Genomic DNA, 22785 nt, shown 5'->3' with positions numbered 1-22785 from the left:
TATTTACAATTGTTATATTTTCTTTGATCCTTTGATCATTATGTCATATTCTTTCTTGTTTCTAGTAATAGATTTTATTTTAAACTGTTTTGTCTGAGTATTACTGCTCCAGGTTTCTTTTCATTTCCTTTTGCATGGAATTTCCTTTTCCATCCCCTGTATGTGTCCCTAGGTTTCAAGTGGTTCTCCTGTAGACAGTATGTATATCTAGGTCTTGTTTTTGTATTCATTGAGCTAGCCTGTGTCTTTTAGTTGGAGCACTTAATCCATTTACATTTAGGGTAATTATTGATATGTATGTTCCTATTACCATTTTCTTAATTGTTTTGGGTATGTTTTTGTAGGTGTTTTTCTTCTCTTCTGTTTGCTACTTAGATAAGTTCCTTTAGCATTTGTTGTAAAGCTGGTTGGGTGGTGCTGACTGCTCTTAGCTTTTGCTTGTCTGTAAAGATTTTGATTTTTCTGTCAAATCTGATTGAGATCTTGCTGAGTAGACTAACTTTGGTTGTAGGTTTTTCCCTTTCATGACTTTAAATATATCATGACCCTACTTTCTGGCCTGCAGAGTTTCTGCTGAAAAATCTGCTGACATCCTTATGAGGATTCCCTTGTATATTATCTGTTACTTTTCCCTGCTGCTTTTAATATATTTCCTTTGTATTTAATTCTTGCTAGTTTGATTAATATGTGTCTCAGTGTGCTTCTCCTTGGGTTTTTCCTGTATCAGACTCTCTGCACTTCCTGGACTTGGGTGACTATTTCCTTTCCCATGTTAGGGAAGTTTTTTTACTATAATCTCTTCAAATATTTCCTCAGACCCTTTCTCTTTCTCCTCTTCTTATGGGACACCCATAATTCAAATATTGGTGCATTTAATATTGTCCTAAAGGTCTCTAAGATTGTCCTCATGTCTTTTCATTCTTCTTCTTCTTCTTTTTTTAATTCTGCTCTGCAGCAGTTATTTCCACTACTCTACCTTGGAGCTCACTTACTCCTTCTTCTGCCTCAGTTATTCTACTACTGATTCCTTCTATTGTATTTATCATTTCAGTTATTGTGTTGTTCATCAGTGATTGTTCTTTACTTCTCCTAGGTCCTTGTTAAACATTTCTTGTATCTTCTCGATCTGTGCCTCCATTCTATTTCTGAGATCTTGGATCATCTTTACTATCATTACTGTGAATTCTTTTTCAGGTAGATTACCTATTTCCTCTTCATTCATTTGGTCTTGTGGATTTTTACCTTGCTCCTTGGTCTTCAGTATATTTCTCTGTCATCTCATTTTGTCTAACTTACTGTGTTTGTGGTCTTCTTACTGCAGGCTGCAGGGTCACAGTTCCTCTTGCTTCTCTTTTCTGCCCCCTGGTGGGTGACCCTAAAGGATGTCAAATGACCAGATGGTTTTACAGTGCACACATATATTATGAAGTATGTCCTTAACAAATCTAATTTTTCTTTGCAGAGTTCCTTTCTTCACCTTTTCTTCAATGGATTAACTGTTTGAGGTAGAGTGACAGGATGTTATGAATTTAGTCCACCATATTGGTTCTTATCTTTCTTTTCAGATAGTTTCAATATCTGAAATGAACACATCAAAATTTAATCCATACTCATCATTCCACCAGAATTATCAAATTTGCCACAGTAATTTGGGGCTCAAAATAGGGTTACCAATTGTTATTTAGCAAAGAATTTATATCCATCTTCCACCACTTGATGAGCTCAATAAATCAAGTCTAAATCATGATGATTCAGAAATTTATTATGTCAGCTCCAAAAATGAAGGAAACACCATGACTATTTTCTCCCAAAACTTGCACATCCTTATCTGGTTCAGACCACAGCAATTCACAGAGCAAACCTGTATCAGGGACACCAGTGGGTCTCATAATTCTCTGAATCTGCCCCATAGATTGCAGGTCTGGTGATAGTCCTCCTTGACAACAGAAGATCTTCTTATCCACAATGGCAGATATAGGCAGACAGTTGAAACAATTGGTTAAGGTTTTCCACAGTTTAGTATTAAATCTTCATTTGCATTCATCATATAATCCATAAATGTGATTGATTGTAGCTCACTCATGGTTTCCTCTTAAGAGAAAGACATTCTCTGGATATTTGATTTTATAGGCCAATAGCAAACAAATGGTTTCCAAAGACTGCTTTCCTCTGCCCACATAATCTCCTAAGAAAAGATAGTTGACTTCTGGGGGAAAACCTCCATATTCAAATAATCACAGTAAATCTGTATACTGGCCATGAATATCCCCACAAATTTTCAGTGGCCCTTCCAATTCCAAAAGAATACACTGGCTGAGAAAGATCTCCTAAGACTTGATACATAAGCCCTGAACTTCTGCTTCAGTCATCTGCACAAAATTCCTAGAGGACATCCTCATACCCCAGCAGTTGGTTGATGAGGCTGTCCACATTCAGCTCCTTGTCCACCATCTTTTTAGCAATAGACACTCCTTACCAGCAGTGGGAACAAGGGCTTCTTGGTGGTGGAGGCTGTGGCAAACACTCAGCATTCCCTCACCTATAAGTCATGCTGGGTTTTGAGCCCAGTTCTAATTCTCCCTTTCCTCAGGCCTCCCCCCACCCCCTCCCCACCAAGCAGTGGAGTGCACACACACCAGAGGCACCCACAATAGATAAATAAATAAACAAGCAGATCCCCCATGCACTGGTCCATGTCAGACCCAGCCACCCTAAATATTGTTCTATATATCTTTGAGTACACAAATATACGCAATTCTGTACATTCTGTACACAATACTGTAGAGGTAAAATTATTTAACCAAATGAATATGCTAAGTTATACTTTATACATGACTGAAGGAGATTATTTGTCTCACAGTATTGTCACCAGCATCTAGTGTCACTAATCATTTGAATTTTAGTATTTCTGGTGGGTTTGTTGTGGTATTTCATTGTGGTTTTAATTTGCATCTCCCTGATGACTAATAAAGTACTTTATATTTTTATATGCTTAATGGCTATATTGATATCCTCTTCTGTGAAGTGTCTGTTAAAATATCTTACACATTTTTCTATGGCTGTCTTTTTTTATTGTAGGAATTTTACATATGTTATGAGGTCTTTGTCATATATATGTATTACAAATATCTTCTTTTGGTCTATGACTTTATTTTTGATAACTTAAGGGAGTCATTTGATGAAAAGGTCTTAATTTTAATCAAATCTAATTTATCAATATTTTCCTTTATGGTTAGTACTTTTTGTGTCTAATTTAAGAATGTTTTGTCTCTCCCAAAGTCTATGAAGGCATTCTTCTATATTATTTTCTACAAGCTGTATAATTTACCTTTAAAACTTAGGCCTATGATTCATTTCAAACCACTTTTTTCTGTATAATGTCAATATTCAATTTTCCATATTAATTTCTAGTTGATCCAGCACCATTTATTGAAAAGATCCATTTCCTTCTATTGCATTACATTGCTGACTAAAAAATTATTCACAACCTAAAAGTTGAGAGTTATGTTTTAATCAGCAGGAATTTTTAGGGCCTCAAGCCCAGGAGGCAGTGTCTCAAGTAACCCTGAGAGCAATGTTCCAAGAAGGTGAGGAGGAGAGCTAAGATATATAGGAGTTTTGAAACACAGGTCAGGTAGTCTGAATGTGAAAAGATTATTGTTAATTAAAGAAAACCAGATACATCAAGTTAAGGAATTTGGTACTTTTCTATGTATGAGAAGATGCAAGAGTTTGGGCTCACTGAAATCGTTCCTTTGATATGCACCTCAGCTATCTGAGGCCAGTATCCTGTGTTTTCACATTCTAAGTTTCCTCAGGGCTCACCATAGCAAGTGGCTACAGTCTGATAGCTGCTAGATGGCAGGTATTCTTTTCCTTCCTGATTTCCCTCAGGGCTCACCAGCTCACCATTGGCAGTGGCTGCAATCCCTGATGATTGTAACATCCTTTGTTTAATGATATGGTAGGAAATATTCCATTTGTCACTTTCTCAAGTGGAAAATTTAATTTAAAATTATCAGTGAGCTATCTTATAACCATTATTTTGAAATGTACATCAATTAAATCACTTCTCTCTGTTTCATTAATGTATTTTTCTGAGGTCTTATCTTGTTCTTTTGTTTGGACCATATTCCTCTGTTTCTCCATTTTTCTTGACATTCTGTGTTAATTTCTACACGTTGGATAAAACAGCCACCTCTTGAAGGAGTGGCCTTGTGTAAATGATGAAGCTTATTGTTCAACCCTGGCCTAGCTCTTGGTTGTCTCTCAAAACTTTGTGATTGTCCAAGCAACTTATTTTTAATATCTCCCAGTAGTTGTGGGTGTGACAAGATATATCAATGTCCCAAAGGCAAGGATTTCAGTTACCTAGATTCAGGCAGATTGGAAAGCAGAACCTGAGGCAGTAGCTTTTAGAGTATGCAAATATATACAATCCTTGGGAGATGAAAGTGTTAGACCCTTTAATCACCAGATGCAGGTGACCTAGAGGTGTCCTCTGGGCAACAGGCACTAAAATCAAGGTGCCAGACAAGGGTACAAACCTCTTTCTGAAGAAACACATTTTTAGTCCAGTGAGCTGAAGCAAAGCAGAGGGATAATGCAAAGATGACCTCCACTACCCTTCATACCTTGAGAAAACCTAAGTAGAACCCTATATGTGTGCCAAGCAAGAAGCCCAAATTGGTGATATAGTAATGAGCATAGCTGATTTCCAAACAAGAAGGCTGTCTCTCAAGCCAAAGCTCCAGAACAAGCAAATAGGCCTCTTTCACAGAAATACTGGGGGTGTGTTTCATTCTGTTGTCTGTGCTTTGCCATCAGGGTGGTAACTAGTGAAGAACTATCTAACTATTACAGCCCCATGGGACATAGAAATACAAGCCCCACTGACCACCAGAGCCAGACAATCAAGGGACATTCCCTGGGTTAGCCACAAAATTTGGGGTACCAGATGTGTGTACAGTCCCTATCTAGCAGGTACTGCACTCTGTAGTGTGGCAGAGGGAGAGTGTAAAGGTAACAACTACCTTCCTAGGTTTCCAGAGAGGATTATAGTTGGCTCTTAGATGTGTGTTTAATTAGAAGCCTGCTCCTCAGGCTGCAGTTATTAAGGTGAGCTAATAGGCCTCTTTCACAGAAAGACTGGGTGCCTCATTTTGTTGTCTCTCTGCTTTGCATGGTAGCTGATTAAGAATTCTAAAAGATGACCCTGGCTGTCCTCTGTCCCTGGAAAATATTTCAGTAAGCCACTAGATGTGTGTTAAATTAGAAGCCTACCCCTCAGGCCAATGCTTTAAGATAAGCAAATAAGCCTCTTTCACAAAATATATATCTGCAGTTTTCAGTCAGCTGCCTCTGTGCTGCCTTTTCCCTGGGACAGGTCAATCTATGCATATCATTTAAGATGGTTTTTCAGTTTGCTATAGCCTTATGAGTCTCATGGATGCAAGCTCCATTGACTTTCAAAGCTAGATGTTTTGGGGACTCGTCTATCAAGTACAGGTTTTAAAAGTTGAACTGCCCAATGTGGGGTTCAAACCCTTTACTCCTCAGGAGATGCTTGGGGTTTCAAGTTTCCTCCCAATTTTGGGTTGCCACTCTAGGGATGGGGTTTATGACAAGATTGCATGTTGGCTTCTCCTACTCACTTCAAGTGGGATATCTCTTGTTTGTCCAGTGTATAGGAGTCACTCAAATAGCTTTTGGAGTTTCTTCAAAGGAATTGTCCCATATGTAGCTGCAGAGTTGGGTGTGTGTGGGGGAGGAGAATCTTCCCATATTATCATCTTGAACCAGAACCACTGTTTTTTAAATTGTAGAGATGACAATGTGAATCCCCACATTATTAAAATATATAAACTTTTATATTTCAAATATACATATGTTGATGAAAATTAATCAGTTGATCTAAGAAAGAAATGGAAAATTGTATTTGAGCCAAATTGAGGATTATAACTTGGGAAAAGTATGTCAGAAAGCTCCAAGAACTGTTCTGCTCATTAGAAGTTAAGGCAGAGGGTTGTACATTAAATGACATATTATTGACAGTTTACACAATCTAGAGCTAAGCATCATCATGGCCCCACACAAGATCAAGAAGGAATTTTACCTCTTAAGGAGTTGTCTTGTTGATGCTAGGAGAATGTTGCTTTTTGTGGTTGAGCAGGTATTTCTGTTGATGAGGGAGGTTTGATCAATGTCTAATGCAAATACACAATGCACAGTAGAGGGGAGAGAGGAGGCCAAAGGGCAGAGAAAATATTTTATGTTTAAATTTTTCTTCTCTTGCTATAAATATGAATTTTATTTCACACATATAATCCAAGATTCTTGGAAAACGATCTCTATTCTCTCCAGCCTTTTGTTCTATTCCATTATGTTCTTTAATTCTTCAAATATTTTAAACCCAAGGAGGCATTATTATAATTACTTGTAAAGTCAGTATTAAATTTACAAACATGATTTTCCTTTTTGTTGCTCTTCTTTTCCTCCTGATTTTTTAAGTTTTCTTTCCATCTGGGATCACTTTCCTTCTGCCAGAAGAAATTCATTTATTATTTACATTAGTTAGGGTTTTGTGTTGTCTGCTAATAAATTATCTCAGGTTTTCTTTGCTTGAAGTGTCTATTTTGCCTCCAATTTTTCACTGAATGTTGAATTTTTGCTTCAAAATTATTTCCTTTCAGTGTATTGAAAATGTTGTCTTCATCTGGCTTCCCTCTATTCCCTTCAAAGGAAAGATTTTTAAGTTTTTCTCTTTGAATATTATTTTGAGCACTTTTGCTATGAACATTTGTAAATGTGGTTTTATTTGTATGCAGCCTGATTGAGATTTTCTGTACTTCTTGAAATTGTGGCATGTTATTTTCCCCTAGTTTAGGGAAATTCTTGGCTATCGTCTCTTGCATTGTCTCTTAAAATATTGCTTCTGCTTCACCCTCTCTTATCCCTTGGAGTTACCAATTAAATATATCTTTCCATGACAACTTACATATTTCTTCTCTATTTCTCTTTATTTCCATTTTCATCATCCTTTCTTCTAGTGTTTCAGTTTGAATATTTTCTGTGACTTACCTTCCATTTCACTAATTAACTTTTTCACTCACTACTGTTAATCACATCTATTAATTCTTACTTTTAGTTCATCAGTTCTAGAATTAGCATTTAAATCTTTTCATTGATTCTAGTTCTCTGATGCAATTCTATATTTTGTCCACTATTTTCATGAAAATACTATTCGTGGTATTGTTTTTTAAGTTTCTTTCAGATAGCTTTAATACCTAGAACTCATATGGATCTGTACCTTTGAATATTTTTCTCTTGCATTCTGGTCATTTTAAGAATCCATTATATCATACACTTTGTTTAACTGTATAAAATTTTAAAACATGAAATAACAATGATGTATGTTATTATACACCCAAAAATAAGAAATAAACATACAAAAATATGAATGGTAAGGAAAACATCAAGTTCAATATAATAGTTACTACTGAGCACAAACATGTATGTAGATTTTCACATTCTAGATGCCTAGATATATTTAGTAACTTATTGTTTTTAATCTTGTATATTGTGTATGAAAAGTGCAGAAAATTTGAGGATATTTATTATCTTTGTCTGAAAAGATTTAGCTTTTTTGCTGCTAGGCAGTTAAAGTGGAGGCATACCATCCCAATCCAATTACTGATTATGCTGAATGAAGTCTGAGTTTTAGTCTTTTTTGAGGCCTTGTTTATTTCTGGGTTTTGCTCTTATTGTTGGGTATATTCACATTGAGGATTTAACTCAAACCTTCCCCTTCCTTGGCCTCAAACTATAACTTTTTCTTCATCAATTCCTTGAGATGTCAGAAACTCTGTTCATTCTCTCAACATCTTGGCCATCACTTATGAATTGAAAATTGAGAAAAATGACTTGAGATGTGAAGCAGTGTGAAATAAACCTATCAGCATTTACTTTATGTTCAGAATCATGTTCCTGATAGTTCTGTGATTCCTTCATATAAATTTGTTTCAAAAATATGTCTTATTTTTTTAAGCTCTTTATTGGAATATAATTGCTTTACATTCTTGTACCAGTTTTTGAGGAACACCAAAGTAAATCAGCTGTATTTATACATATATCTCCATATTCCCTCCTTCACACAACTCCCTCCAACCCTCCCAATCCCAGCCCTCTAAGTCATAACCCATCATCAAGTTGATCTCCCTTTGTTAAAGAGCAACTTCCCACTAGCTATATATTTTACATTTGGTATTGTATATATGTCTATGCTACTCTCTCACTTTGCTCAGACTTCCTATTCGCCACCCCCCCCCGCCCCCAACCACATATCCTCAAGTCCATTCTCCACATCTGCATCTTTATTCTTGTCCTGTTATTGGGTTCATCAGTACCATTTATATAGATTCCATATATATGAGTGTGCATACAGTGTTTGCTCTTCTCTTTCTGACTTACTTCACTCTCTATGACAGTCTCTAGGTCTATCCAGCTCATTAAATATAGTTCAATTTCATTCCTTTTTATGGCTAATATTCCATTATGTTTATGTGCCACATCTTCTTTATCCATTCACCTGTTGATGGGCATTTAGGTTGCTTCCATGTCCTGGCTATTGTAAATAGTGTTGCAATGAGTACTGAGCTACATGTTTCTTTTGGGATTATGGTTTTCTCTGGGTATATGCTCAGGAGTGAGATTAATGGGTCATATGGTAGCTCCATTTTTAGTTTTTTAAGGTACCTCCAAACTGTTTTCATAGTGGCTGTGCCAACTTACAGTCCCACCAACAGTGCAGGAGACTTCCCTTTTCTCCACACCCTCTCCAACATTTATTGTTTCCAGATTTTGTGATGATGGCCATTCTGACTGGTGTGAGGTGATACCTCATTGTGGCTTTGACTTGCATTTCTTTAAGGATTAGTGATGTTGAACATCTTTTCATGTGTGTGTTGGCCATCTGCATGTCTTCTTTGGAGAATAGTCTATTTAGGTCCTCTGCCCATTTGTGGATTGGGTTATTTGCATTTTAGGTATTAAGTTGCATAAGCTGCTTGTATATTTTGGAGATTAATCCTTTGTCAGTTGCTTCATTGGCACATATTTTCTTCCATTCTGAGGGTTGTCTTCTTGTCTTCTTTATGTTTTTTTTTTTTTTTTTCTGTGCAAAAGCTTTTAAGTTTCATTAGGTCCCATTAGTGTATTCTTGATTTTATTTCCATGATTCTAGGAGGTGGGTCAAAAAGGATCTTGCTTTGATAAATGTCATACAGTGTTCTGCCTATATTTTCCTCTAAGAATTTTATATTGTCTGGCCTTCCATTTAGTTCTTTAATCCAAGTTGAGTTTATTTTTCTGTATGGTGTTAAGAAGTGATCTAATTTCATTCTTTTACATGTAGCTGTCCAATTTTCCCAGCACCACATCTTGAAGAGGCTGTCTTTTTTCCATTGTATATTCATGCCACCTTTGTCAAAGATAATGTGCCCATATGTGTGTGGGTTTACCTCTGGATTCTCTTTTCTGTTCCATTGATCTACCTTTCTATTCTTGTGCCAGTTCCATACTGTCTTGATCACTGTAGCCTTGTAGTATAGTTTGAAGTCAGGAAGCCTAATTCCACCAATTACGTCTTTCCTTCTCAAGATTGCTTTGGCTATTCAGGGTCTTTTGTGTTTCTATACAAATCGTAATATTTCTTGCTCTAGTTCTGTGAAAAATGCCATTGGTAATTTGACCAGGATTGCACTGAATCTGTAAATTGCTTTGAGTAGCATAGTCATTTAAACAATGTTGATTCTTCCAATCCAAGAACATGGTATGTCTCTCCAACTGTTTGTTTCATCTTTTATTTCTTTCATCAGTGTCTTATAGTTTTATGCATACAGGTCTTTTGCATCCTTAGTTAGGTTTATTCCTAGGTATTTAATTCTTTTTGTTGCAATGATAAATAGAAGAGTTTCCTTAATTTCTTTTTCTGGTCTTTCATTGTTAGTGCATAGGAATGCAAGAGATTTCTGTACATTAATTTTGTATCCTGCTACTTCACTAAATTCATCAATTAGTACTAGGAGTTATCTGGTAGCATCTTTAGAGTTTTCTATGTATAATAAAATGTCACCTGTAAAGACTGACAATTATGCTTCTTTTCCAATTTGGACTCATTTTATTTCATTTTCTTCTCTGATTGCTGTGGCTAAAACTTCCAAAACTACGTTGAAAAATAATGGTGAGAGTGTACACCTGTGTCTTGTTCCTCTTCTTAGAGAGAATGCTTTCAATTTTTCATCATTTAGAGTGATGTTGGCTGTTGGTTTGTCATGTATGGCTTTTGTTACGTTGAGGTAGTTTCCTTCTATGATGATTTCCTGAGGAGTTTTAATCATAAATGGAGGCTGAATTTTGTCAAACGTTTTTTCTGCAGCTATAGAAATGATAATATGATTTTTATCCATCAGTTTGTTAATATGATGTATCACATTGATTGATTTGTGTATATTGACAAATCCTTGCTTTCCCAGGATAAACCTCATTTGATCATGGTGTATGATCTTTTCAATATGCTGTTGGATTCTGTTAGCGAGTATTTTGTTGAGGATTTTTGCATCTATATTATTCAGTGATATTGGCCTGTAATTTTCTTTTTTTGTGACATCTTTGCCTAGTTTTGGTATCAGGGTCATGTTGGCCTCATAGAGTGAGTTTGGGACTGTTCCTCCTTCTGCTATATTTTAGAAGAATTTGAGAAGTAGAGGAGTTAGCTCTTCCATAAATGTTTTGTAGAATTCACCTGTGAACCCATCTGGCCCTAGGCTTTTGTTTGTTGGGAGATTACTTTTTAATTAATTAATTAATTAATTAATTAATTAATTTATATTATTGGCTGTGTTGGGTCTTCATTGCTGCACATGGGCTTTCTCTAATTGAGGCGAGTGGGGGCTACTCTTCATTCTGGTGCATGGGCTTCTCATTGCGGTGGCTTCTCTTGTTGCAGAGCATGGGCTCTAGGCACAAAGGCTTCAGTAGTTGTGGCACATAGGCTCAATAGTTGTGGCTCACAGGTTCTAGAGTGCAGGCACAATAGTTCTGGCACATGGGCTTAGTTGTTTTGCAGCATGTGGTATCTTCCTGGGGCAGGGATGGAACCTGTGTCCCCTGCATTGGCAGGCAGATTCTCACCCGCTGTGTCACCTAGGAAGTCTTGTTTGTTGGGATATTTTTAATCAGTCTCAATTTCTGTACCTGTCATTATTCTGTTCATATTTTCTATTTCTTCCTGGTTCAGTCTTGGAAAATTGTATTTTTCTAAGAATTTATCCATTTCTTCCAGGTTATCCAATTGATTGGCATATAGTTGCCTGTAGTAGTCTCTCATGATCTTTTGTATTTCTGCAGTGTTGATTGTTACTTCTCCTTTTTCATTTCTAATTCTGTTGATTGAATCATCTCCCTTTTTTTCCTGATAAGCCTGGCTAATGGTTGATCAATTTTGTTTATCTTCTCAAAGTACCAGCTTTTAGTTTTATTGATCTTTGCTATTGTTTCTTTCATTTCTTTTTCATTTATTGCTGATATGACCTTCATGATTTCTTTCCTTCTGCTCACTTTGGGGTTTTTTTGTTCTTATTTCTCTAATTGTTTTACATGTAAGGTTAGGTTGTTTATTCAATATTATTCTTGTTTCTTAAGGTAGGACTGTATTGCTATAATATTCCCTCTTAGAACTGCTTTTGCTGCATCTCATAGGTTTTGGGTTGTTGTGTTTTCATTGTCATTTGTTTCTAGGTATTTTTTGATTTCCTCTTTGATTTCTTCAGGGATTTCTGGTTGTTTAATAGCATATTGTTCAGGCTCCTTGTGTTTGTATTTTTTACAGTTTTTTTCAAGTAATTTAAATCTAGTCTCATGGAGTTGTGGTCAGAGAAGGTGCTTGATACAATTTCCACTTTCGTGAATTTACCTTGGCTTGATTTGTGGCCCAAGATGTGATTTATCCTGGAAAATGTTCCATGTGAACTTGAGAAGAAAGTGTATTCTGTAGTTTGTGGATGGAATGTCTTATAAATATCAATTAAGTCAAGATGGTCTAAAGTGTCATTTAAAGCTTCTGTGTCCTTATTTATTTTCTGTTTGGATAATCTGTCCATTGATTCAAGTGGGGTGTTCAAGTCTCCTACTATTATTGTGTTACTCTTGATTTCCCCTTTTACGGCTGCTAGCATTTGCCTCATCTATTGAGGTGCTCATATGTTTGGTGCATAGATATTTACAGTTGTTATATCTACTTCTTGGATGGATCCCTTGATCATTATGTAGTGTCTTTGCATTTCTCTTGCAATAGTCTTTATTTTAAAGTCTAATTTGGCTGGGAGAAAAGATGGCGGCAAAGCAGACAGATGTGGAGTGCATCCTTCTCCACAGATGCATTGGGAATGCACGGAAGGACGCAGTAACTCCCACAGAGAACCAGCTGAACACCAGCAGACGGCCTCAGACACTACAAAGGACTGCGGGGAGCCCGACATAGCCGGTAGGGAGGCACCTACAAAGGCTCAAAGAGGGTGAAGCGGCGGAGCTGTGGCAGACAGGAGGGAGTGAGAAACATACGGAGGGTCTGCAGCACAGCTCAGCGTTCCCGGACAGAGACATAGATCCACAGCTGAACGGAGGGGCCAGAAGCAGGAGCGTGGGAACCGGAGAGCTGGTTCAGGGTGAGAAACATTGTTGCCGGTAGGGTGACAGACCGAGAGGACAGGAGGGAGGAGGTCCGTGGAGAGGAGTGCCTGTCCCAGAGAGCTGCCCAGTCATGATGGCAGCTGGAGGCTGCAGGCTGCAGGCTCATGGGTGGGGGGGAGGAGCCACACGCGTAGCATCTCTCTCTCTTTTGGTGCCTCTGCAACAGACAGTGGAGAGATGCCTGAGGGCTACCTAAGGTGCTCAGGGATAACAAGCACCCTCAGGCACTCGGGTGGGGCTAGATTAAAACCCCTTGCAACCGCAGCAGAAGGGAGGCTGCCAAGAGGAAAAAAAAAAAAAAACAGCAAGAACAACAAAAAAAACCTGAGAGAGGCCCAACTCTAAGACTTTCTGTTTACGCCTGAGCCACTGGCGTCCCTCTGCAACAGGCACCTACAAGCCAGACTGAAACAACAGTGTGCCACTGCTCACTCACTCCCAGGAGAAGGAGCCACTATTGTACCCTCTCCCTCCCCACACACCGACGCTTACAGACGAACAATAAAGGAACCTCTGCTGGTCACAGAATAATGCAAAAAAACCCAAGGCAAGGAGAAGGACACTTACAGCTGAGACACTAAGGAAACAGAAATAGCGGTATCAATACCTATTGAACTGGTCCATTCTGGGATCAGTTCTGGATCTTTTTTTTTCTTTTTCTTTTTCTCTCTCTCTCTTTTTTATTTTTTTCTTTATTAACTACGATCTTAGCCCTAAGGGATCTACAAGTTTTATAACATAATTTTTTAATGATATTTTTTATTCTTTTTTTATTTGCATTTTTATATACTTTTATATCTAGCTAAGTTTTTGGTAGTACGGAAAATATATCTCTCATACTTTCCTTTCATCCCTATCTTTTATACATTTCTATTCCTTTCTTTTTTTTGCATATTTCCAACCACAATGCACTCTTCTGTTCCCCTTTCTTCCAGCCTTTTTAAGTTTATTTTATCTTAACATACTTATAGGCAACACTATCGGTCTGCTCAGACTCCTTGCTCTATTCTCCAGATGATGCACTGCCGTGGTATTTAATATTAGGTTTTCTCTTTATCTTAGTTCTTATTACAGTTGTCCAATTACATTCTGAGAATCTCCATTCTCTCTGGTGGTACTCTGGCTCTTTTCTATATTTCATCCTAGCTTACAAAATCTCCCTGGATTAATGTTTGTATGTGTAGGGTGTTATTGGTTTGTTTCCTTTTGCTTTTGTTTCTGATTTTGTTCTGTTTCAGTTGTCAAGTTCTGTTGGGGTTCTCTTTGAATATCTGATAGCACACTGGGGTTCTGTCAGGTCTTTCTAGAACCTTATGTCCTAACGGATTCAGTAATTGTGTGTCTTATACATGTATGTGTTTCCTAGACTTAATATTCATTTAATCCAATACTTGGACATTAGTCTGAGGCTTGGACAGTCTTCTATAAACACCTCTATCACCAGGACAAGCAACCCCAAAAGTTTGGACAACCATGAGGAAACAAAGAAACACCATGCAGGCAAAGGAGCAGGAAAAAAACCCACAAGACCAAATAAATGAGGAGGAAATAGGAAAAATGCCTGAAAAAGAATTTAGAGTAATGATAGTAAAAATGATACAAAATCTCGATAACAAAATAGAGAAAGTACAAGAAACAGTTCATAAGAACTCAGAAAAACAAGCAGCAATGGATAACAAAAAAAACTGAAATTAAAAATACTCTAGATGCTCTAACCAGCAGAATGACTGAGGCAGAAGAACGAATAAGTGAGTTGGAAGATAGAATGGGGGAAATAAATGCCATAGAGCAGGAAAAAGAAAAAAGAATAAAAAGATTAGAAGACAGTCTCAGAGACCTCAGTGATAACATTAAGCAGACCAACATTCGAATTATAGGCATCCCAGAAGAAGAAGAAAACAAGAAAGGGTCTGAGAAAATATTTGAAGAGGTTATAGTGGAAAACTTCCCCAACATGGGAAAGGAAATAATTCACCAAGTCCAAGAAGCACAGAGAGTCCCATACAGAATAAACTGAAGGAGAAATACACCAAGACACCTATTAATCAAACTAACGACAATTAAACACAAAGAAAAAATATGAAAAGCAGCAAGAGAAAAGCAACAAGCAACATATAAGGGAAACCCCATAAGGATAACAGCTGACCTTTCTACAGAAACTCTGCAGGCCAGAAGGGAATGGCAGGATATACTGAAAGTCCTGAAAGACAGAAACCTACAGCCAAGAATACTCTACCCAGCAAGAATCTCATTCAGATTTGAGGGAGAAATCAAAAGCTTTCCAGACAAGCAAAAGTTAAGAGAATTCAGCACCACCAAACCAGCCTTACAACAAGTGCTAAAGGAACTTCTCTAAGTATGAAACACAAGAAAAGGAGAACACCTACAAATACAAACCCAAAACAATTCAGAAAATGGCAATTGAAACACACATGTCAATAATCACCTTCAATGTAAATGGATGAAATGCTCCAACCAAAAGACACACACTGGCTGAATGGATACAAAAACAAGACCTTTCCATATGCTGCCTACAAGAAACCCACTTCAGACCAAGGGATACATACAGACTGAAAGGAAAGGGATGGAGAAAGATATTCCATGCAAATGGAAGTCAAAAGAAAGCTGGAATAGCAATACTCATATCAGACAAATTAGACTTGAAAGTGAAGACTATTAAAAGAGACAAGGAAGGACACCCCATAATGATCAAGGGATCCATTTAAGAAGAACATATCACAATGGTAAATAACTATACCCCCAATATAGGAGCACCTCAATACATAAGGCAAATGCTAACAGCTATAAAAGGGGACATCGACAGTAACACAATAATAGTGGGAGACTTGAACACCCCACTTACATCAATGGACAGATCATCCAAACAGAAAATAAATAGACACACAAGCTTTAAATGACACATTAGACCATCTTGACTTAATTGATATTTATAGGACACTCCATCCAAAAACGACAGACTACACTTTCTTCTCAAGTGCACATGGAACATTTTCCAGGATAGATCACATCTTGGGTCACAAATCAAACCTTGGCAAATTCAAGAAAATTGAAATCCTATCAAGCATCTTCTCAGACCACAATGCCATGAGACTAGATATCAATTACAGGAAAAAAACTGCAAAAAATACAAACACATGGAGGCTAAACAATTCACTCCTAAACAACCAAGGAATCACTAAAGAAATCAAAGAGGAAATCAAAAAATATCTAGAAACAAATGACACCGAAAACACAACAACCCAAAACCTATGGGACACAGCAAAAGCAGTTCTAAGAGGGAAGTTTATAACAATACAGTCCTACCTTAAGAAACAAGAAAATGATTGAATAAACAACCTAACCTTACACCTAAAACAACTAGAGAAAGAAGAACAAAGAAACCCCAAAGTGAGCAGAAGGAAAGAAATGATAAAGATCAGAGCAGAAATAAATGAAAAAGAAAGGAAAGAAACCATAAGAAAAATAAATAAAACTAAAAGCTGGTTCTTTGAGAAGATTAACAAAATTGATAAACCATTAGCCAGACTCATCAAGAAAAAAAAGGGTGAAGATGCACATCCACAGAATTAGAAATGAAAAAGGAGAAGTAACAATGGACACCTCAGAAATACAAAACATCATGAGAGACTACTGCAAGCAACTATATGCCAATCAATTGGATAACCTGGAAGAAATGGATAAATTCTCAGAAAAATACAATCTTCCAAGACTGAACCAGGAAGAAATAGGAACCATGAACAGAGCAATCACAAGTATGGAAATTGAGGCAGTGACTAAAAATCTCCCAACACACAAAAGCCCAGGACCAGATGGGTTCACGGGTGAATTCTATCAAACATTTTGGGAAGAGTTAACACCTATCCTTCTCAAACTCTTCCAAAATATTGCAGAAGGTGGAACACTCCCAAACTCATTCTACAAGGCTACCATCACCTGATACCAAAACCAGGCAAAAATGTCACAAAAAAAGAAAACTACAGACCAATATCACTGATGAATATAGATGCAAAAATCCTCAACAAAATACTAGCTAACAGACTCCAACAGCCTATTAAAAAAATCATACACCATGATCAAGTGGGGTTTATCCCTGGGATGCAAGGATTCTTCAACATATGCAAATCAATCAACCTGATACATCATATCAACAAATTGAAGGATAAAAACCATATGATTATCTCAATAGATGCAGAAAAAGCTTTTGACAAATTTCAACATCCGTTTATGATAAAAGCTCTCCAGAAAACGGGCATAGAAGGAAATTACCTCAACATAATAAAAGCCATATGTGAAAAACCAAAAGCCAACATCGTTCTCAATGGGGAAAAACTGGAAGAATTCCCTCTAAGAACAGCAACAAAACAAGGGTGTCCACTCTCACCACTGTTATTCAACATAGTTTTGGAAGTGTTAGCCACAGCAATCAGAGAAGAAAAAGAAATAAAAGGAATCCAAATTGGAAAAGAAGAAGTAAAATTGTCTCTCTTTGCAGATGACATGATATTATATATAGAAAACCCTAAAGACTCTACCAGAAAACTGCTAGCACTAATTGATGAGTTTAGTCAAGTAGCAGGATCCAAAATTAATGCACAGAAATCTCTTGCATTCCTATACACTAACAATGGAAGAGCAGAAAGGGAAATTAAGGAAACTCTCCCATTCACCATTGCAACAAAAAGAATAAAATACCTAGGAACAAACCTGCCTAAGGAGGCAAAAGATCTGTATGCAGAAAACTTTAAGACATTGATGAAAGAAATCAAAGACGACCCAAACAGATGGAGGGACATACCATGTTCCTGGATTGGAAGAATCAACATCGTGAAAATGTCTGTACTACCCAAAGCAATTTACAGATTCAATGAAATCCCGATCAAATTACCAATGGCATTTTTCACAGAACTAGAACAAGAAATCTTACGATTTGTATGGAAACGCAAAAGACCCCGAATAGCCAAAGCAATCTTGAGAAGGAAAAATGGAGTTGGTGGAATCAGGCTTCCTGACTTCAAACTATACTACAAGGCCATAGTGATCAAGACAGTATGGTACTGGCACAAAAAGAGAAAGGAAGATCAATGGAATAGAATAGAGAACTCAGAAGTAAGCCCAAACACATATGGGCACCTTATCTTTGACAAAGGAGACACGAGTATACAATGGAAAAAAGACAGCCTCTTCAATAAGTGGTGCTGGGAAAATTGCACAGCTACATGTAAAAGAATGAAATTAGAGCACTTCCTAACACCATACACAAAAATAAACTCCAAATGGATTAAAGATCTACATGTAAGGCCAGACACTATAAAACTCCTAGAGGAAAACATAGGCAGAACCCTGTATGACATCCATCAAAGCAAGATCCTTTTTGACCCACCTCCTAGAATCATGGAAATAAAATCAAGAATAAACAAATGGGACCTCATGAATCTTAAAAGCTTTTGCACAGTGAAAGAAACCATAAACAAGACTAAAAGGCAACCCTCAGAATGGGAGAAAATAGTTGCCTTTGAAACAACGGACAAAGGATTAACCTCCAAAATATGCAAGTAGCTCATGAAGCTTAATACCAAAAAAGCAAATAACCCAATCCACAAATGGGCAGAAGACCTAAATAGACATTTCTCCAAAGAAGACATACAGATGGCCAACACACACATGAAAAGATGCTCGACATCACTCATCATCAGAGAAATGCAAGTCAAAGCCGCAATGAGGTATCACCTCACACCAATCAGAATGGCCATCATCACAAAATCTGGAAACCACAAATGTTGGAGAGGGTGTGGAGAAAAAGGAAGTCTCCTGCACTGTTGGTGGGACTGTAAGTTGGTACAGCCACTATGGAAAACTATTTGGAGGTTCCTTAAAAAACTACAAATAGAACTACCATATGCTCCAGTAATCCCACTCCTGGGCATATACCCAAAGAAAACCATAATCCCAAAAGAGACTTGTACCATATTGTTTATTGCAGCACTACTTACAATAACCAGGACATGGAAGCAACTGAAATGCCCATCAACAAATGAATGGATAAAGAAGATGTGGCATATATATACAATGGAATATTACTCAGCTATGAAAAGGGATGAGATGGTGCTATATGTAATGAGGTGGATAGAACTACAATCTGTCATACAGAGTGAAGTTAGTCAAAAAGAGAAGTACAAATATTGTATGCTAACTCACATGTGTGGAATCTAAAAATGGTACTGATGAACTCAGTGACAAGAACAAGGATTCAGATACAGAGAATGGACTGGAGAACTCGAGGTATGGGAGGGGGCGGGGTGTGAAGGGGAAACTGAGACAAAGCGAGAGAGTAGCACAGACATATATATACTACCAACTGTAAAATAGTCAGTGGGAAGTTGTTGTATAACAAAGGGAGTCCAACTCGAGGATGGAAGATGCCTTAGAGGACTGGGGCAGGGAGGGTGGGGGGGAATCGAGGGGGGGCGTCAAGGAAGGGAGGGAATATGGGGATATGTGTATAAAAACAGTTGATTGAACCTGGTGTACCCCCCAAAAAATAAAATAAAAAAAAAAAAAAAAAAAAAAAAACAGATGATTGAACCTGGAGTACCCCCCAAAAAAATAATAATAATAAAAAATAAAGTCTAATTTGTCTGATATGAATGTTGCTACTCCAGCTTTCTTTTGAATTCTTCTTGCATTGCATATTTTTTTTCATCCCCTTACTTTCAGTCTATATGTGTCCCTAGATCTGAAGTGAGTTGCTTGTAGACAGCATATAGAAAGGTCTTGTTTCTGTATCCATTCAGCCAGTCTGTGTCTTTTGGTTGGATCATTTAATTCATTTACATTTATTTTATTGACATGTATGTGGCTGTTACCATTTTCTTAATTGTTTTGGGTTTGTATTTGTAGGTCTTTTCCTCCTCTTGTGTTTCCTGCTTAGAATATTTCCTTTTGCAATTGTTGTAAGGCTGGTTTGGTGCTGAATTCTCTTAACATTTCCTTGTTTTTAAAGCTTTTGATTTATTTGTCGAATCTGAAGGAGAATCTTGCTGGGTGGAGTATTTTTGGCTGTAGGTTTTTTTGTTTCAGGACTTTAGGTATATCCTGGCACTCTTTCTGGCCTGCAGATGTCCTGCAGGAAGATCAACTGTTTTCCTTATCAGTTTTCCCTTATATGTTTTTGTTGCTTTTCTCTTGCTGCTTTCAATATTTTTTTCTTTGTGTTTCATTTTTGTTAGTTTGATTAATATGTACCTCAGTGTATTTTCCTTAGGTTTATTCTGTATGGCATTCTCTTCACTTCTTAGGCTTGAGTAATTATTTCCTTTTCCATGTTGGGGAAAGTTTCCACTATAACCTCTTGAAATATTTTCTCAGACCCTTTCTTTTTTTCTTCTCCTTCTGGGATGCCTATGATTCAAATGTTGGTGTGCTTAATGTTGTCACCAAGATCTCTGAGACTGTCTTCCATTCTTTTTATTCTTTTTTCTTTTTCCTTCTCTGTGGCAGTTATTTCCCCCATTGTATCTTCCAACTCACTTATGCATTGTTCTGCCTGTATTATTCTTCTGTTTATACCATGTAGAGTATTTTTAATTTCATTTATTTTGTTGTTCATTACAGTTTGTTTGCTCCTTAGTTCTTCTAATTCCTTATTAACTGTTCTTTGTTTTTCTCTCTTTTGTTATTGAGATTTTGAGTAATCTTTACTATCATTACTCTGAATGCTTTTTCTGTTAGATTGCCTATTTCCTCTTCATTTATTTGGTCTTGTGTGCTTTTACCTTGTTCCATCATCTATGATATTTTTTTTTGTCATCTTATTCCCCCCCCCCCCACATTTGGATGGGTGGGATTTTGCTCCTGTCCCACTGTCTGTTTGGCCTGAGTTTTTAAGCACTGGAGTTTGTAGGCTGTTGAATATAGCTGGGTCTTAGTGTTGAGGTGAGAACCTCTGGGAGACCTCACCATGATGAATATTCCCTGAGGACTGTGTTTCCCTGCTATTCCAAAGTTTTGGACTCAGATCTCCCACCTCAGGAACTCAGTCCTGACTCCGGGCTTGTGAATCAAGATCCCATAAGCCATGTGGAGTAGGAAAATGAAAAAAAAAAGTAAGAAAACAGCATTACAATAGCAAGACAAAAAATATGATAAGAATAGGAAACTAATAGATGTGTTAGAAGAAAAATTAAAAAATAGATGGAGCAACAACTGGATGGTCAAACAACTGCAATAACTGAAGTGAGAAGGATGGAAAAAAGAAAAAAGAAACAAAGAAAAAAGAAAAAAATGCCAGAGAAGGCCTTGGCTCTAGAGGCAGTTCTTATACAATGGTGGGGGGGGGGGGGGCAGGTTAGGCTGTGGGCAGAGCCTATGCTTAGGAAAGGCCCTGGAGGTGGTGAGGAATGGGGATTAGGTCCAATGAGGCAGAGGAGCCCAGGAATACCTCTGGTCCTGGGGGCAAAATACCAGGTCCAGGTACCCAGCAGGCTCCCTGGGCCTGAGTTTGTGGGAGGAATTGTAGGCACCTTCCCCTGTCCTTGAATCTCAGAGGGTCCCTCCCCCTTGGATTCTCTTCTTCCCTACCTCCCTCCTATTCTCCTAGGACCCTTACAGCTGGAGAGGCACTGGAAGGAAGGAGACCAGACTCTTATACCCAACAGGTTTCCCAGGGCCAACTGGGCTAGGGAAACACCTGCAGGACTTCCCCAAATCTCCCAGTCTTGTAGGGTCCCTGTCCACCTCTCTTCCTCTTCTCCTCCCTCCCTCCCTCCCACTCTCCTAGGTCCCAAGCGGCTGGAGGGGGCCCTGGAGTGTGAAAGACTAGGTCCTGAGCCTAGCAGGCTTCCCAGGGCTAATGGGCAGGGGGAATTCCTTCCCTGCCTCCCTTGATCCTCCAGTCCCAGAAGGTCCCCTCCCCTGCCCACCTCTCCTCTTCTACCCTGCTTTCCTCCTATACCCCTAGGACCAGTGAGACCTAGAGGGGCTCCTGGAGGACCAAAGACCAGGCCTGGAGGTACAACAGGCCTCCTGGTGCCAAGTGGGTAGGGAGATTTCCCACAATGTTTCCCCTGATCCTCTGGTCCTGCAAGGTCTCACCCACCACTGTCTGCCTCCCTTTCTCTTCCCCTCTACTCCCTCCCTCCCATGCCTGTAGGACCCACACAACTGGAGAGGGCCCCAGAGACTGAGGGACCAGACTTTCAAGCCCAGGAGGCCCACCGGGTCCAAATATGAAGGGGAAAGGCCCTTCACACTTCCCCTGTCCCTCTGATCCTGGAACATCCCAACACCAGTCTGTCTCTCTTCCTCTTTCCCTGCCATGCTCCTATGCCCCCATAACCAACACTTCTGGGAGGAGACCCTGGAGAATTGGAGACCAGACCTGGGAGCCCAGCAGGCTTCCTGGGCCAGTGAGCAGCAGAAATGACTTCCGCTCCTCCCCTAATCCTCTGATACCAGAGGGTCCCATGCCCCTTCTGCCTCTCTTCTTCTTCCCCAACCACTTCCCTTCTATACCTCTAGGACCAATGGCCCAGGGGGCCCTTGGAAGGTGGAGGACCTTCCCAGAAGAAATACCATGTAGCACCTCCCCTATTCTTCTGATCTTGAGAAATCCCTTCCCATCCCCACTGTTTGCCTCTCTTCCTCTTCCCCATCCCTCTTCCCCCATACCCCTAGGGCTCACAGGCCGGAGGGGGGCCTGAAGAGCGAAGGACCAGACCCAGGAGCCCAGTTGACTTCCCTGGCCAAGAGGGCAGGGGAAACTTCCTCTTGCCTCCTTGTCCCCTGATTTCAAAGTCTCCTCCATCCAGTCCACCTCTCCACCTCTTCACACCTCTTCCCTCCCTCCTAAACCCCTAGGACCCAAGCAGCTCAGAGTGGGCCTTGGAGGGTGGAGGACCCCACTGGGGGGCCTAGCAGGCTCCCAGGCCCAGGAGCTCAGCAGGCCTCCTGGCCACCTGGGTGGGAGACACCCAGATGCGGACTCCCAATCCCCCTGTACCCCAAGGGTCACTCCAGGTG

At 38.8% G+C, this 22785-nt stretch overlaps 1 pseudogene; it reads right to left on the bottom strand.

Annotated features, from left to right (window-relative positions):
• Positions 1–1473: 1473 nt before the first annotated feature.
• Positions 1474–2451, bottom strand: LOC130842291 (serine/threonine-protein phosphatase PP1-beta catalytic subunit-like; annotated as a pseudogene).
• Positions 2452–22785: the final 20334 nt, after the last annotated feature.

This window comes from Hippopotamus amphibius, chromosome X, assembly GCF_030028045.1.
Source record: "Hippopotamus amphibius kiboko isolate mHipAmp2 chromosome X, mHipAmp2.hap2, whole genome shotgun sequence".
Taxonomy (NCBI): domain Eukaryota; kingdom Metazoa; phylum Chordata; class Mammalia; order Artiodactyla; family Hippopotamidae; genus Hippopotamus; species Hippopotamus amphibius.
Note: the sequence above shows the minus strand (reverse complement) of the source record. Positions and strands in the feature narration are given on the sequence as shown.